Source organism: Anomalospiza imberbis, chromosome 11, assembly GCF_031753505.1.
Source record: "Anomalospiza imberbis isolate Cuckoo-Finch-1a 21T00152 chromosome 11, ASM3175350v1, whole genome shotgun sequence".
Taxonomy (NCBI): domain Eukaryota; kingdom Metazoa; phylum Chordata; class Aves; order Passeriformes; family Viduidae; genus Anomalospiza; species Anomalospiza imberbis.
Genome location: NC_089691.1, coordinates 14,482,010 through 14,500,000, shown reverse-complemented (window position 1 = coordinate 14,500,000; position 17,991 = coordinate 14,482,010). Strand labels below are relative to the sequence as shown.

Genomic DNA, 17,991 nt, shown 5'->3' with positions numbered 1-17,991 from the left:
GCTTGCACATTGGATGCCTTGCTTAAGCACTTTATCCCTATGACCAGCATATCTTTGGAAGGGTTTCTTTGTTTTGGTCTTTGAGGTTTAGTGAAGAGTAATGTAATCTTCCAACAGGGGTACTGCCCTCCTAGGTCTCAATTTAATTGGGCTGTGCTGTAGTTCAATTCCTATGTACACTCAAAAAAATCTTGGGGTAAATTCAATCCATATATATATTATAGACCCCTAGTATGCAAAGCAGTGTGCTAATGCACTCCAATCTCATTTGCATTCTTCTTTCACAGGGAGCAGCATTTATTATACTGTATTTTAAAATGAAGTAAAGTGTGGCAAAATATTAAGCTCATCATTATGCTTCCTTACAGCGGTCCTTGCTGTATCTCCTGTTATGTCTGCAAATAGATCAGTACTGCCCCAGTTTTCTGAACTCCAAAGCTTACTGAGAGGACTCTCTTTTCCAGTCTGGTGATTCAGGTGTTAAGCATCAACAAGTTCTCAGATCAAATGCTTTCAAAAGTCTTGGTCACTTCAGCTTTCCAGAGTAGTTCCAGAGTTCTAAAGATCTGTCCTTCTAGCATAATATGGAAAAAATCTGCATATACATATATTTATAAATATATATATTATATCTATACATACTTACACATACATACACTGTATGTACCATCACTGTAACAGGACATAACTGTGCTAAATCCTCAACCTGTGCAGTCCATCCAGTGGGCATCCCAATCAGTAGAAATAACTTCTAGCTATGCTGGGGCTTTAGGATTTGTTTTTTAGTTATTCACTTTATTGGTACTTCAAAGCATTCTATTCTATTATCTTTCATTAGAAGGTAAGAGACCTTTCTTCAGTGCAGGTTGAGGTCTTTTTGTATATATCCAATACATTATTTTCAAATGAAAATTGTTGCACCACTACTTCCATTTGTGTGCAGGCTCTAGTCTATACCTGTGTTGTTTTATCTCTCTGCACAGAGGGACAACACCACACAGTATATATTTCTCACTACTACAGTGGTCTTCCTTAAAGCTACCTACCAGTTAAACTTTTTTATTACTTTTCAGTGTTAAGGTTATCTGAAAAATGTTATTTGACATTAGCATCCACCCATTATACTGAGCATTCCCTAAGCCACATTTGTTAACCTAGACTAACCTCCACATAGTTAAATTAGCCTTTCATGTCTAATTATGCCCTGTGATGGGATATATTAGTTCCAATCCTCACAGTCACAAGGAACCTGTAGTTTCAAGTGACCTCTATACTTGGAGAGTGATCCAAATAAAAAGAGACATGAAAGCAGGATCAAGGCCTAGACAAGTGGATTTTGTGCTAGTTCCCAAGGTCAGTTTAAAGATTTAAAGACTCTTGGCACTGTTCTAATTGAGAGCTCCTGGAAAATTAACCCATTTCAAAACCAACAGCAGGTAAGAGTAAAGAATCTCTGTGTGCACAAATTAACTTTTTATCACATGTTTGTATCCTGACAGATTCATGTGCTGTCCTCAGCTCTCTGTGTTAGCAATTCACATCCTATATTGGAGAAGATATAGAAGCACTTTGGAATGAGCTAATGGTTTTACCTGAATGATAAGCTGCCATTATCTAATTGTTACACAACAATCAAAGTGAGTTTTGACGCTCTGTTAATTTATTATTTCGCAGGCAATGATTTTCGCATCCATTTACTGTCCTCATTTATCTAGCCTAATTCTGATATAATTTGATTGTTTGGTAATTTTGCTAAACCATTCAATTTGCATTTAAAACCTATTCAATGTAAGTGAATAAAATTGTGTCAACTAATCAGTAAGGAAGGGTTTAATTAGTACAAAATAAACTTTACTTAAAGTAGAACTCAGAAGAAAAGACAATTGCTTTGCAGACTGGACAAAGCTGTTCAGACTGAAAAGCTCACGGAGCCAAGGAGAAGAGCTATATGGAATTGAGTCTCAAGTTATTGCTGTTAACAATTCTTCATCGAAAATTTAAATATATTAAAATAAAATACAAAGCATGTGGGTCTTAGTGTTACTGTTTTTCTCACATGGCAACTGTCCCTCACTGCATTCCTCTTAAGGCCACATTTCAGTTGTGCAACTGTGCATGAGGAGGATGAAAGAGATGTGCCAGGAATACTCAGCCAAAAATCAAGGCATCTTGTGTCCTTATGCTCCACATCACCAGCCTGAAACTGGCTGAACTTTGCCCAGCACCTGAAGCAGCTTCTCTCTAGCAGGCTTATAGACTCTGAGGGCATGTCAGGTAGAGGAAGAAAACATCACTGCCAGATGATCTTCACAAAATACCTTGTGGCTGCAGTAGAGAACTGAAGCTTGAAGTTTGTTTTTTCTGGTTGTTTAGGTATCTAGAGAGACATCTGGAAAAAATTGGAGTTTTGCCACTGGCTTCACTAAGGCGAGGAGATTGCCCTTCAGTCAGAAGTCATTCTGACCCTGCAGTCAGCCCCAAGAGAGCATTTGTTCAAGCAGATCAGCAACTTCCCCCTCCTCATACACTGTTCACGTTCATCCCTTTGGTAACTTCCCCACAGAGACACACGTCAACTCAGCAACAAACACATCTATTGGGTGTCCTTACTTTATGTAATCTCCATCTCATCCAAGAACTTTTGGCCCTTGTAATATGTTTTGTTACCGTTTAGCATAACGTGGGGGTTATATTCATCTACTATATTCATCGTGGGGGTTATATTCATCTCCTCACTCCCTTTCTACCTCTAGGTTCAGCTGCCACAGACAGTATCAGGAGGTTTGTTTATCAGTTGTGCTTCCCCAGTAATGCACAGAGGGCACAGCAGCACTGCTCCCACAGCTGGCAGCCACCATGTTTGCACATCCACCATTCCCTCAGTCTCCTCTCTGCACCACACTTTCCTCTCACACACAGCTGAGAGTCCCTTCCCCACTCTACAGTGCAAAACTCCTCTCGTGTTGGATGGTCACCTGGCTAAGAAATGCAGGGGAGCCTGTGCCATGGGAGGCTGTTACCTGCCCTGCAAGGACACAATCCAACAAAAAATCCCAGGGCAGGAAGCAGAGTATGCCTGAGTAACCCCAGCCTGTCATGTTGACTTACATCAAGGGACACCTTCCCCCAGGCAGCCCTCTGAGTCACCTTCTGCCATCTCCAGCTCAGGAATGAAAATGCAAAATGACAAACCCTTGTCCTGCAGGGTCTTCCCCAGAGCATTAACGTTTCCCATACAGTCACTTCTACCACAGACTCCACAGAAATGACAAAACCCACAAAGTTCAGTGTTTTTTCCAGCTCAATGGCAAGCCTTCTGGCAGTTACTCAGCACATACAAAGCAACACAGTCCTATCCTACCGTCCTGTAGGATAGGAAAGATGCTAAAAATCCTTGAAGTTGCTCTAGTTGTCAAGAATGGAGGATCTAGACCACTGTAGTTTACAAGAGCTGGCTATGGATCAAAACACTACAAATATTTAGGGTCTGTAGAGCTAAAACTAAGAGAACATTCATATCAGGCAGGAAAAAAGTAGCCAAAAGCAGAGAAGATGTAATTATGTTCTATAATTTCCTGAAGTACTTTCAGCGCCCACATCTCGGTGTATGACTTTTATTATTAATGACTTAACTGCGTAAGTAACAAAGGACTGTGCTACCATTTGCAGTTCATAATTATGCCACATTTGCCTGCCACCACTGATTCACTAATACTAATTTTGTTTAACATACACTGTTGAGAACAGTGCAATAAATCTTGTGACATAAAGTAACAACCACTCCAGCCTTGTCTGTATGATTTCTCTCATTCCACCCAGAGTGATTTTTTTCACAATCTCTATACACTTTTTAAAGAATTACTACCAATAAACTCATGCTTTTGTTGCATAAAATGTGAATTTGAGTGGAATTGTATTTGTTGAAAGGTCAGTGCAAAAAGCATCTCACTAAACATGGTATTTCAGCTGGGAATCAAAGGCCTAGAAAGTATAAAATATATTACCAGTAGAGTCAGAACACAATCGAATTTGGCATTCTTTTCCAATACACAGCACCGTGAAAATATTTTGTCAGTGCATATCTCCATTTGACACAGATATCTTCTTTAACCTTATATTGGCACACTCCAATTGGTACCATTTGTTCTTTTGGCCCTTTAGCCAGATTCTTCAGTGCTGTATATCTGAATAATTGGGCTAGATTTTATATTCATTTTCACAACAGCCTACCATATTATCACATTACAGGTCTTTGTAGCTAAAATCAATATTCAAAGTTACTTTTATATTCTGCATGAAGTTTCCATATTTCAATTCTGCAACAGAATAGTGTGCATAGTTTGTATTATTCAAAGTTCCTACAGCAACCCCGTGAATATTATAGTATTATTGTAATATTTAATTTTATGTGCATTTTGCTGCAAGACAGATGAGCAAAGACTATAAAGACAGTTAAATCCAGACACAGTAACTTCTTCTGAACAAGTTTTGGAGACAGTCAAAATGTTATCTATCTAGGGAGTAAATCAATAAAATGAAAAAAAAAATTGTTTTACAAAATACTTGGCTTACAGAAACCTTTAATGAATACTCTCAGTAGAGAATTAAATTCCAGCGCTTATTTATTGCAAGACATTGCAATTTCTTACCAACTTTTCTTTAGTTTTTCAAGAAACTGAGGACTAAAAATAATTCAGAATTTGTGAGTCACAATACCCATTAGTGCAAGTGTTATGGATATAGTAATCTTTGCCACGCTTTTATCTACTGCAATTGATTTTGATCTGTCCAGCATTATTTCTTATCTGTGGAGGACAAGAGTGCTCCTGGCCAGTTCTATGGTTACAAAACTTTACCCATCATTCTCCAAATATCACCAAAATATCACACAATCTACCCTGAAGCATCATCCTGAGCTAGTAGGTAAACCAGTTACAGGAGGTAACAACTCTCTTCACATCTCTGTTTTCCCTTTCCTTACCATCCTACCAGTACAATTGCATGCATAAAGCAGGACAACATGGGCAAGCAGGATTTAATGACCCACTAAAAATCCAGAAGTGGAGTGTGGCTGACACTTCACCTGCTGTTTATTTCCTCTAGTTCAAACCCAGGAGAGCAGTGCAGCAGTGTTCAGCTCTGGCTTTGCTCACAGTAATATCAGAAGCACATGCTTAACTTGGATCCTATCGCTGCTCTCATCCTGGACTTACTTGTCACTCGGGTGCAGATGCTTTCCAGAGCAATGTCATCATGCCAGTTGTTAAGATTCATTTGCACAGATTTAATGGACCAACTCCAGACCCCTTTCTTAGCAATGTCAGCTGAGGGTCACCTGAGACATCTGCACATTATGGGCAGGACAATACCCAGACTTCTGACAGCCACACAGCCTGATCCTACCAACTCCACCTAAATGGACAAATTCCTCCTCATACAAGCAGCCCCTTCCCCCAGAAGCAGCAGCAAGGGGAATTATGACAGCTCTGTCCTGCACTCAGTACTGCAATAGCCATCCACATGCAAGAGTTTCATCTCACACTCCAAAATAAAGAACAAACAAGATCATATTACTTGGTCCAAACAGTATCTCTTCTTGTAAATTCATCTTTCTGTACTGTTCTGAATACCTTATGTCTTTTGTGAAGTAAGAAACATTCAGCAAAATCAGTGCTAATCTCCTACCTAAAAGACCTGTGGGCAATTAGCTTTTTGATTAAGGTGTATCGTTTCCATAGCCTTTCAGAAAAAAGGTGATTAAAAAAAAAAAAAAAACACAAAAAAAAAAAAACTTGGTTACATAAGTAATCTCTCTGTTGCCAAAAGTCCAGTCTTAAACCACCTTCTGTCTCCCAAGAAGGAGCACCAATTATCCGTCCTGACTCAAGACACAGTGTTTGATCCATGTTGCAGAGGCAGAACAGCACATTTAGATTGTATCACACAGGCAATAGAAAGCTCAACACCAAAAGTGTTTTGCACAGACATCTCTGCCATCACTGCTTGCTATCCTTTACAAGATACCAGAGAAGTACTCTGTGCTGCAGAAAACAAAATATTATTTAGTTTGTGTATCAAAGTGCACAAACCCAAATGAGGAATATTTGGAAGCTGACCACATCCTGCACAGATTTCCAGCCACACCAGGACACTGCCTGCCATGGAATGTGCTCTAGCTGGAATCTGCTTCTTTATATGCTCAGACTTTTTCAGCTACATAATTACATTCTTAATTCTTAGGGGAAGGGGAAAATGTATTTGCAGTTATCCATTAAATAATTTTCCATTATTAAATGGGAAATTAGGAAGAAAGTCTTTATCCTTTACAAAACCAGAAGGGCCTTGACTGCATACCTTGGTATTTGACTTTCAGTACAATATTTCTGTAACCACAGACTTCCCACTAATGAAACATATGCCATTACACAACGATGCTACTCCCTTGATAGAATTTAGCACTAGATGAACTGTGAAATCTAAAATTTTCATAATGATGTTATTAACTGCCTATGCAGTGGAAAAGTTCTGAAACACTTGCAAAAACTCTGCACAAAGTACAGAAATTCAAAATTATACTTCATCATTTTACCATAAGCTCCTAAGTCCAACCAAATATGAATTCCTATCAGTCCTTAGAGAATGGAAAAAGAAAAATCGAGTTTGGACACAAGGGAATATCAGATTTCTTCAGTAAGTGAGAACCTGGAAAAACTAAATTCTGCAGTGCCCCAACTCCTGTCAGATGGACTTCTGAACAAAATGCAAAGTTGAAAAAACAGCAATTGGAGGATAATCCTTTCTTGGGGAGAAGCCATTTAGGTAGTGGCTCTATTTTCAGACATAAGCAAACACAGAGACGGCAAAAGAACCCCCCTTCACTCCTCAGTCACTGACACAAACCTGGTACACATAAGAGCCATGACAAAGCCACTCCTTGGGCAGCCATGGGTGAAACAGAGAAATTCTGACTCTGCTCGTGGCAAATGAGTTACTGGAGACTGAAAACTATGGCCATAACCTGAATCCTTTCCCTTCTAGTGACAAGCTCCAGAATGAAATAAATGCCTGTAACCAGTTTCTTGTTCAGCTGTCATGACTTTGGCCCTGGAGACACTTCGTTTAGTCCCCTGATATATGTTCACTGCCTAGGAATAGGTGGCTGCACTGTGCTGCAGGTGGATTTCCACTGCAAGGCTTGTCATCCTGCACTGCTCACAAAATAACAATACTTCTCCCCCTGATGACTGCTTCATTGCTTTGACTCTGATGATGAATGAGCAGTAAACATACCACAAAATTAATTCAACCCTATGGCAGATTATCGTTAGAAACTGAAAATTACAAAAATAGACTCATTCTTATTACAGCTTTAAGACTGATAGGTAAATCTCATTCACAAAAGGAAGCTATAATGACACTAACATAAATGTTAATGTGAGGTTCAAATGCAATTTTAAATATTTATCTTGCAGAGGTAAACAGCCACAGTGAATATCTGAAGAGTAAACACATATTAAATCAATTCAAGTGCTTGCAAACTAATCTATTCTCAAATGCATTTACTTAAAGGCGAAGAGTCTACATTGCCAAGAACCCAGACATTCACTGATGTCAACATACTTGAAAAGCACCAGTCTCTTGTGAGCAGCCATCTCAGCAGATCAGCTCTCTGCCCAGCAATCACATTTCCTGGACTCCCTCATCACAAATTCTCAGGACAGTTTTGTGCACTTTAGAGATCGAACATTTTTCCAAAAGGTGCACACAGGTGTCAAAAAAACCAAAACATTCCTAACATCTCCCCGCTGTCTTTGAGATGGAAGACAGTTTAAAAATCCAAAATATGGATCCACATGTGTATACCACTTTTATTTCATTGTCAAAATCCTGGACTAGCACCCAATCGTAGCAGCAGATCTAAAACCCAGGAAACTCCCATGGGCTCACCCTCATACTGCGTGGAAATGTTGATTTTTCAATGGTTCTGGATAAGTTTATTTTGATGGTTGATGTTCTAACTTCCCACAACTTACAGCTTTGGAAACATGAATTTTTGCCGTAGCTTCTTCTGAACCATAGTTCTGGTATGCAGATGCCAGAACAAAGAAGGTTGGATGAACTGTGGTGGTCTTCTCTTTTAGCATTGCTGGCTAATGTAGGGAAGAACCACCACTGAAGCAGACAGGAAGTCCTTCTGAAACCTTCACCCTTCTTAACAAATGTAATGATAGCCTTAGAATGTAACACCAATTGCCAGGTATAGGGAAATGAGCCATATGGGAAACTAACATGTCTTCATAAGGTAATGATTGTATTTCCATATAGTAAAGCCAACAAGGTAAGTTTGTACCAAGACACAAAAAAAAAAAAAAAAAAAAAAAAAAAGCAGTTAGGAACTGTCAGATTGCTCCCTCCACATTATACATAAAATGGTTCCGGTATCAGTAATTAAAACTATAGGGTAGGAAAGTGAAGTCTCAAAAACTCTGTATTTTAAATGAACACTTGGTCTGGACTTTTTAACATGTGCACTTTTAAGCTTTCAGAATATCTCAGGACAGTAATTTCACACATTGCCAGAGGAGGACATTACCTACAAAACAGTAATTATGATATTCAATGAAAAGCAGTTAGAAAGTCAGTGCTCTTTGTAGCTTGATGACAGCATACCAACAAAAAGTTGGAAATAAGGATATCTAATTTTTTCTGCATAATGTAACTAATTATGCAACAATTCACCAATTAAACAAACCTTGTATAAACATAAAGCCCTCATTTGTAGGAATTCCCTCAGTTTAGTTAAGCAATTGCTTTACTAATTCTTGAGGTATCATTAAAACCTACCTAATTTGAATAGACACAGATGTGTACCATAATACCATTTCCAAATGTAACCCTTGATACTTCCATAAATAAATGAAGGAAGAATTGTATTTTTCTCATGTACTACTAATTACTTGGTGTAAAAGGAAATAGCAATGGCTAATGACAAAATTAAGGGTTTCAAGATGTAATTCTATTAGGTTTTTGCATAAGGAAACATTTCTCGAGGTGATTTCCAATTGACATGGGGCATAATGTATTCTTAAAGGAAAAGAATCTAAACCCCTAGCACATTATTTAAACTTGGTCACTTCTATAAAACAGCAGGCAATTCCTTGACTATGACACTAAACGATGGCTGGATATGGAGACCACTGGCAGCTTGAGCCAAGGAGGAAGGCAGTTAATGGATCAACATCCTAAGATGTTCTTAGATTAGAAGATGCTTATTTTACAGGATGCTATTATGCTAATATGTTGTAAAAGAGTTTACAAGTACCTGGCTTTAATGTGTTCACTCCTGAAGGCGATCCAAAATCTGCTTTCTGGGCAATGCTCATGAATTCTCACAAATTTAAAAAACTATTTCTGTGGTATTGTCTATTTCAGCTTTCAGGCTGTACATGCAGTAAAAAAGAATGAGCAATCTAGTAAAAGAGAGATCATTTACAGAAAGAAAATACAGTAATATAAGATTGATTAAATAAAGTTAGCTATAATTAAAACCAGATAAATTAGATAAACAGACACTTTCTCAAACACACACACACAAAAGAAATGAGGCTTATTCGTCCAGGATTTGCAGAATATTTCATGAGCATTGGGTTGAACGCCAGGCACCAAAGTTCACATCTAATTCTGTGAGCCACTTTCCCCCATTACTGTCAACATCTCACAGCAGCTGCTCTGTACCTGGGAGCCTCTAGCAATGCCATCTCCCTTTTTCCTTCCCAGCTGTTCTTCCTGCACGTGAGGAAAGGAAAACAGACTAAGATAGACAGATCAGCCCAGGTTGGCAGCCATCTCTGGAGAAACCCATCCAAACCAAACCTCTTTGCATCTGTTTACCAGGTCCCTTGTGGCAATGAATCTCCCTTGAAGACACCTGCCTGAAGACACGTAGTCTTCACTCTGTGGCAAGTCCTGGGCCTCCTTAGGCAGACATATGCTCCCCGTTCTTCTGCCACATTACTCTTAATTTCAGAGGTACAGGTCTCAGCAGGCACTGAAAGGTGGCACACACAGGCAGCAGGTAACTGCTGGTTGAGAATGGTATGTTTTATTTAGAAACCAGTCCAAGAGTGCCTCACGACCTCACTGCTGCAGCAATGACTAAATCTGAAAAGCTGCACTTGGCAGTAGTGCAGGTCTTGATATAGCATTGTTAGGCACAATTTATGGCTATAATTTAAAAATTAAACTAAGACAAAGAACTGAACTGAAAAGAGCTCAATTAACATGCAGGAGGCCAAACTTCCTGCTGATATAATTTCTCCAACTTCAATGGAACCGGAACAGAAGCGAATCTGGCTCATTATTTCCTATTCTTCTGAAGACAGAGATGATACTATCTGTTATACTGTGATCACAGCATGGAGGGAGTTCTGCAATAGTGACCACTAATGCTGAATGCTGGGAAGAAGATAAATGCTATTTCTTGCTTCCAAACAATGAACAGAGAGATTGAATCAGGTCTCAAATAAGCCAATATTCAGTGTAAGCCCTTATACAGTACCCTGATAGCTGCCATACTCTGGCTAAAAATGAAGAAAGCCATGGATGCAGACTTTTGAACAGGCAAATTAAAAATGTTAAATACTGTTCTCAGGGAAAAGTCAGGAAACACAGGACCTAGTTCAAATCTCTCTGCAAATATGGGTGATCTCATTGCTAGGAACAGAAGGTTTTTTCCTCAGAGTTCAGACTTTACCCAGTTATGAAATTATATCTCAAACATAATTCTATATTTTTTGTTTCCAATTTCAAAACTGTAGCCTATTTTGCCTATCCTAGAGTTGGGATTTATGCATTTTGGCCTTGGTATACTGGTATTTGCAAAGCTCTGTGCTGGGCTTTCAAAACAGAGATTAACTTGTCCCATTAGCTCTTTTTATGCACAGATTTCCAGTCTGCACATAGGTTCCCTATACCTGCCCTACAAACTAGGGGTCACAATTAAAAAAACATTTCCTGTGGAATGGGACACCAGAAAAGTATGAAAGCATGTTACTCTGAGCTTTTATCTTCAAGTATTTTTATTTTATTTTTTTATATCTGCAAACATTGCCACATAGTGCTAACCTAGGAACAAACACTATATTTAGCCAGGCTTGGTGTCCTTCTAGCACTTAGTCCTTTCAGCAATAGCAACCCAAGAGATTTCATTAGTCTCATTCTACTCTACTCAAACATTTCCACCGAGGAATGGCAACTAATTAAGCACATCAAGATTAATGAAAAATATAAGAAGCAAAGATACTGCAGTTGTTAAATCTAAAATACCTCCTGTGCCGGTACTTAAAACAATTATATATCAAATTTCATTATAGCCTCATTTGAAGAAATGCTAGGAATTAATAGTAACAGCAAATCTTCATTCCTTAGCTAGTCACTAGCAGTTACAAGGCCAGATTCCAGCAGTGGGTTACCTTCCTTTATTTCTATGAAAAATTAAACACAGTTGCATGCTGTACCAGAAAGATAAGAGGATGTCTCAAGAAATTCCCTGAGAAAACAGGCACTGTTAGAAGATCCCTGTGGGTCAGATTTCACGGGTAGGCCAGGTTCTGCCATCTGCTAATGCTATCACAGAGTATTATCAACTGAGACAGCGTGCACCATTGCCTGGTGAGATACTGGACAGGTCTACAGCTGCTTTGGAAGAATTAGCCAGGACACATCAATTTGGTAACTTTACTGTAATGAAATGATAGATGGCCAGCTGGTGGGAAAGGCCACGGATTCCTGGACCAACGCGGTATTACCTTCTGAATCAAAGCTGACACCAAGACAGGGACATCTCTCCTCAGGTGGAACAAGCCTTCAAGGAAGCTGAGGCTCTTGAAAGGAAAATACAAGCTTAAGCTCAGGAGAAACTGAGCTGCAAAGAAAAGCATTGTGCTAAGGAATCCGACATGTCCTGAAAATGTTCTTCCTATAGCTTTTTGACAGCTGAAGCTGTCTTTTGCTAAAACTGGCTTAGAAGAGGAAAGATTTACTTATGATAAAATGCACCACTGTCCTATGAGTAAGAGCATTTACATAAATAAGTTGCAATTACTATTGCACTCCTGTCTTGGAGATGAGTTCAGTGTGTATTTCCATGTGTATTTCATGCACAGATTTAAACATTTTTGCCATGGCCAAGGTACTACCAAAGTTTTGCTCTTCACAATTCATCTTTTCATCAGCTTCCTAATTCCCTCATGCTGCATTTTTCATGGAAAACTGAAGGCCAGCCTTATGAAATATTCTGTTAATTTACAGCCTTGTGAGTCCAACTTTCTTGAAGCCAGAAGAAGTTTGGCATTGAATTCTGGATCAGTCCATGGCTTTACCATGGGATCCAAGATGCAATTCTAGATTCCATCACATTTTGCTTGAGCCTTTACCAGCATTTGACTTCTAGTGTGGCTGATTACACACCAGCAACAATTCTCTGCTGTTTGCTATCCCCACCAGGTGTATCAACATCCCAATGAATTAAGCTGCAATTATTTTTCTCGCACCTTTGGAATACACTACAACCAATACATGAACAGCTTGCTACCTTGTTTTATATCTCAGCCCAAATATGCTCACATTAAAACCCCTATTTGCTCATCATGAGAGGGGGCAATGGTTGACCCTAATTCTCCTGGGACACAGAGGGCTGCCTTGGCAGATGTAACCACACGGAAGTGCCACCGACACTGCTTCCATAGAATGTTCAAAGCTGCTGCTCAGATATTTTTTGTAGCAAGCCCATAAAGCTGCCCATGATGTTTCTGGCTAAGTGGGTAAGAAAAAAGAATGCTTCCTGCATGAGCTAAAAATGAAAAGGGCTAATTAAATCAACTCTGAAATAATACTGAAACGATGCAGTAAAGGTTCCTCTCTCTCTCTCACGCAAATGCATAAAGTTCAGCCTGGTCTGACCCGATTACTGCAGCCCAGGATGACAAAAGCAATGACCCAGTGGAAGAAGAAATCTCTCAGGGCACTTGCTGGCATGTATTTCTGAGCAATGGGGAAATGTTGACATGCTGTAGGCTCATCAGGAAGTCTGTGGAGTGGGTGCCACAAACCCATGAGTCACATCCTGTTGAAGGCTCTGAAACCTGTTTATTGTGAAAAGTTTACAGTTTCTTTGGAGCTGATGGCTGGTTAATGCTGAGAGTGGATCTGCATGCAGGGCTGCTGGAGCAACCATGGAAAACCACTGCTCAAAACTTCAAAACTGGCCTGAAAGAAGAGAATGGCCAAATACTTTTTTTTTTTGTTGTTTTTCTGGCAGACAGAAAAACAGACTCCTAAAGCCATTCATGCACAGCCATGGGGAGCATTGAGCTGCTGTTCAACAAACAGTTCTCCAGGCTTCAGCTGAGCTTTTTTCTCTACTGAGAAGAATGACAGCAAAAATAGCAGTTTACCTATTTTGGAACATACTTTACTCTGCACTCACTGAGGTCGGTAACAAACCTGTCCCTTCAGCAAACTTTATTTGGCTTCTTCTCATCTCCTTCTTACAGCATAAAGGAGCGTGAATTGTTACTGTCCAAATTCTAAGCTCTCCATTTCCTTTTGATAAACCAGAAGTACAAGAATCACCTGGCATTCCAGAACTCCATGTGGCCTTGCCATTCTAGACTCTAGAGGACTAACAACGTTTACACTTGCTGCTGCCAAAACCAGGACAGAGCAGACATAAACCAAACAAAAAGTTGTTAATCTTCAACTACTATTTTCCAGATTAAAAGTTCAATCATACAGGTGTAACACCTGTGGTGCAGAGGTGTAGTATTTCAGGCAATATGACTTGTTTAGGAAGATTTTTCTTGTCTCCCACCAAAGGGGGTGGGGGGAAGGAAAAAAAGAAAAACAACAGCACCAAAAAAAAAAATCAAACCACCTTTCACTAGTTTTTCAGCTACACAAGAACTACACTGTATATTTATCTGTAGCTTGTTCAGATTTATCCTTTCTGCCCACATTGATATAAACATGCTGCTTATTGATGCTGCTGTTTGCATACAGGCTTATGTTACTTTCTTAGGGAGGAGAAAAATTACCAACAAATGTGCACTCCGGCAGACGGTGCATGCCGTGTGCTTGTTAGCAAGGTATCTTTATAATAGCAAAGCAGTTAAATATTGATCATGAAGCTGAGCAAGGGCACAAATGCTTTATCTAAATTACCTTGAGGTTTGAGGAGGTTGCTGAAGATAAACTAGTCTACGGGGCTTACAAGAAATCAGCCCACACACGCATCTGCTGTGGAAATATCAGCAAAACTGTTCGGAGACAGATTGCAGTCTGACAGCCCAGGACTCACGTACTGTGTAGCTGCTCTACCAAATACCACCAAGGAATGCTGCCAATGGCCTGTTATTCACAGGGGAAAAGGGCTGTAGCCACCTTAGCTTGCTTAATTCTGTAGGATAGCAAAGAGGGCAGGAGTGGACATGGGATCCTGAAGTAATGTCACAGCAGGAACTCAACTTTGGTCATTACAAGGGAAAATAAAGGGCTGTGCAGAGAGATTCCTTCTGGTCCTAGCTGTATCTTGAGGATACTACATGAGCCCAGCAGGAATCCACACCAGATTTCCAGACACCAGATAAAACAGGGACACGTTGCAATACCTCCATTCAGTAGAAGACTTCAAATAAATTAATTTGATTACATTTTTTCCAGATCTAACCTTTTCCTACCCATATCTACACATCTTCCCCACATATACATCAGGGCCAGACCAGCCAGAAAGGGAGAGCAGACACAAAGAGGTCTGAGGAGGTGTCACCTACAACACCCAGAAGTATCTCACTTCTAATCCATGCAGTCAGCACCAAGTTTACACACCAGCATGATTTGCAGATGTGAGATTTTATAACAAGGGACCAAGAGAGCACGTCTGCTTTCAATAGACACACTGAGCCAAGCTGAAAGCCCAGAACTCTCACAGTGCTGTCCCAGGAGATCAGCCCCAGAATGGACTGGCCTCTTCTCCAGCCCCACAGCACTCATGACATGGTGGGGAAAGCAGAGAGCTCCAGTTACCATGACATCCCAGACAGCAGCCCTCCAAGTTTTACACTAATGAGTCTGGATTCTGCTGTTTATATGCCTAATTTAAAAGCATAATGATTTAGGAGTCAGCAGGATTAAATCAGAGTAAGAGAAAAGCATTTTGCCTCGAGGCTTTCTTTAGAAATTAGACATATCACTTTCAAACATGCCCAGTAGCATTTTAGTATACCTTTGAGATGTTTCAGCTCTGGTATGGCATCTCAAAAGCACAGGAAGAAAATGCAGGTCTTAAACATCTAGACTTTATGAGGAGAGGGGGAGGTTGGTGTCCCCAAGGAAACAGTTCAGGGCTTATGTATGGAATCACTTTGTAATTCAGACTTTCTAATAAGACTCACAAAAAAGGGTCTGAAATCTCCATACCTTTTGACTGATAAAGTAGGAGTACCCCTGGGCAGAACAAGGACAGCAGAAAACATGCTTTAAATTAAAGGGAAAGCAAGATGAGCAAGATGTGACCCAAATATCTGTGTGCCAGTGTACAGGCAGCCTTTCTTGTCCTAGCCTCAGGGAATTCACGAGGCACTGTTCAAGCACTGCTGCTCCAGCACTACAGACACCCCAGAACAAGTGTTCGCAGTCGCATTCTCATGTATTTTTGCTCAGTACCTCCCACTGTAGCACAGAGCCAGACAGACAGAACGAACCAAGTAGAAGAAACAAAACTTGCAGTTACAGTGGATGGTGCTTAAGTGTCTAATTTTCATCATTATGGGGCTTCAACTTTTTAAAAATAAGTCTCCCATAATTATTTCAGTATTTTGGCCTAATTCCAGTTGAGGTTTTAATGGGACTCATTTTGACAAGAAATAGGATATGGTCCCAATGGAGTCTCATTTGGATATGGGCCACCTGCAAATTACCAGTGAGCAGAGCTATGCAAGATTAAAAGCACAGGCAGTGTAATTTCTACCTTGTGTCCCAGGCTCTGTGGATTTGTTCCTCATACAGCCTGTCCATCTGGGGAGCAAACAGCATGGACTCCTTGATGAGAAACTCTGGCCAACCGACCAGCTGTGAAAAAATAGATTACTCTTGTCATTTTTTTTTCTCCTAGGTAATTTGCTGGGAGTAAAAATATAATATCTTTGAAGGTTTGCAGTTAAAAGACGATGCAAGGGATGGGTCTTATTTGTATTTAAAGTCCACCACACTTTTATTTGCTAAATGCAGTTCTGAAGATATAATGTTGATTAAACAGTTTTCCCTGTCATTTGGGACACTGGAAAAATGAATTTCTATTATTCAGAGTACACCAAAACCAAATGACTGTTAAAGGAAAAAGTTCCTTTTAAAAGCACTACAACATTCTCTGAGAGAAAGATTTTTTTTCTATCATTTTCTTAATATCTTTTTAGTAATCATATGTTCCTGCTGCACTCAGGAAACTGAACAGGCAGTTTTTGCCTTATTCAATAGGGTTTTGGGTAAAATCCCATGGTAATTCTGAAATTGAAAGTTAAGAACAAGTCAGTGACCTAGAACTGGTCTTAAAATGCAGATTGCAAGTGACAGACTAAATGTCATTATAATATGAAAATTATTCTTTTTAGCTTAAGTTCCATTGTAGTCACAGCAATTCACACATCATGCTTGCTAACAGATTCACTGCTTGAGCTAAAAAGGCAAAGGGTTTTGCTATAGCTTCTACCATTTTCTCCAGAACATGTCACAAGAGGGTGCCAGAAAACCCACTTTTCTGAAAACAAAGAATGAGAAACCAAACTGGTCCAGATAGTACTTTAGCTTTCAAATGTATTTAACCAATTTCTGCTCTGTATTTCTTAGACCTTGTATGTGATGAGCCAAGACTACTTAGACATGCATGTAAGACTACTGCTTTTAAAATGTTAACATATATTCCCAACTCATTTTAGGAAGTTATTGGTGATTAGCACAACAGCAGGACTTACTACTCAGGACCTGTCCTAAACTACAATAAGCAGTTGTAGCTTTAGGTATATCAGTGCAGCAACCACCTTTTCAGGGACAGTAGTTCTGTGGGAGTAAATCATGTAAAACTTAAGAGCAGTGAACATAGCATGGCCCCAAACTGCATCATGAGAAGTGAAATGCTTTATATCATCCTGTCTTCTCCCACCACCTGCTACAGTTCTGAAATTTAAAAAGTAAATACTATTACTTTTTTTATATCTAAAGGAATATAAGAATCACAGAAAAGTAGTCTGAAATAGAGAAAATACTGTTCTCCTTTATGATTTCCCCATTATCTCTGTTCCACATGATAGAAATACCTTTCCATGCATACTGCACTTTCAATATTAGCTAATGGAAAGAGATGGATCTCAGTAATTACAAAGAGAGGAAGTCACAACAGGGGAATCAGTGCTTGCTGTGTCTGATGCAGCAATTGCTAACCTGACCTGACTGGCAGAGGTCATGCACAAGGTACAACTCCTGCACTGTCTGATGCCTCTGATTTTACCCACCAAACTCCCCCAGAACAGTGAGAGTTGGTGAGAGCAGCATCTTCAATGTTAAAAGGAGAGAGAAGAACAGATGTGTTCCCCCAATTACAAAAAGTCTCTGCTAACAGCTGAGCTGTGGAAAGAAGATGATGGCAGGGAATCTGCACTACAAGCAACCGTACAGACTTCCCCTATGATGTCAGAGACAGAATGTCTCCGTGGACAGCACTTGTCCAGCACCTGCAGCACTAAAACACCATAAGAGGTGCTTTAGCAGAGATGACCTCAAGAAATTAAATTGCTCTTGTATTGAAAAATTTGATCCAAGGAAATAAGAAAATCTTGCCAGAACCCAAAATTTCTTTTGTTACCTTTATCATTTGTATATTTCAATTTATCATAAAGAAAAGCAGTGACTAAATTCTCAGTGGGTTATGAGGGCACAGCGAGT

The 17,991-nt window shown here is 39.7% G+C and overlaps 1 long non-coding RNA gene across 11 annotated transcripts in view; it reads right to left on the bottom strand.

Annotated features, from left to right (window-relative positions):
- Positions 1-17,725, bottom strand: part of LOC137480797 (uncharacterized) — a 149,149-nt gene extending 131,424 nt beyond the window's left edge. For 8 of the 11 annotated variants that reach the window (XR_011003086.1, XR_011003080.1, XR_011003084.1 and 5 more), the window contains exons 1-2: positions 17,496-17,725; positions 16,025-16,125 (exon numbers count right to left, since the gene is read on the bottom strand). This is a non-coding gene — a long non-coding RNA (uncharacterized lncRNA). Of the gene's footprint in view, positions 1-9,607; positions 10,083-11,722; positions 11,883-13,910; positions 14,456-16,024; positions 16,126-17,495 lie in introns of those variants that run through there. The other 3 variants (XR_011003090.1, XR_011003082.1, XR_011003083.1) reach the window with 3 other exon arrangements.
- Positions 17,726-17,991: the final 266 nt, after the last annotated feature.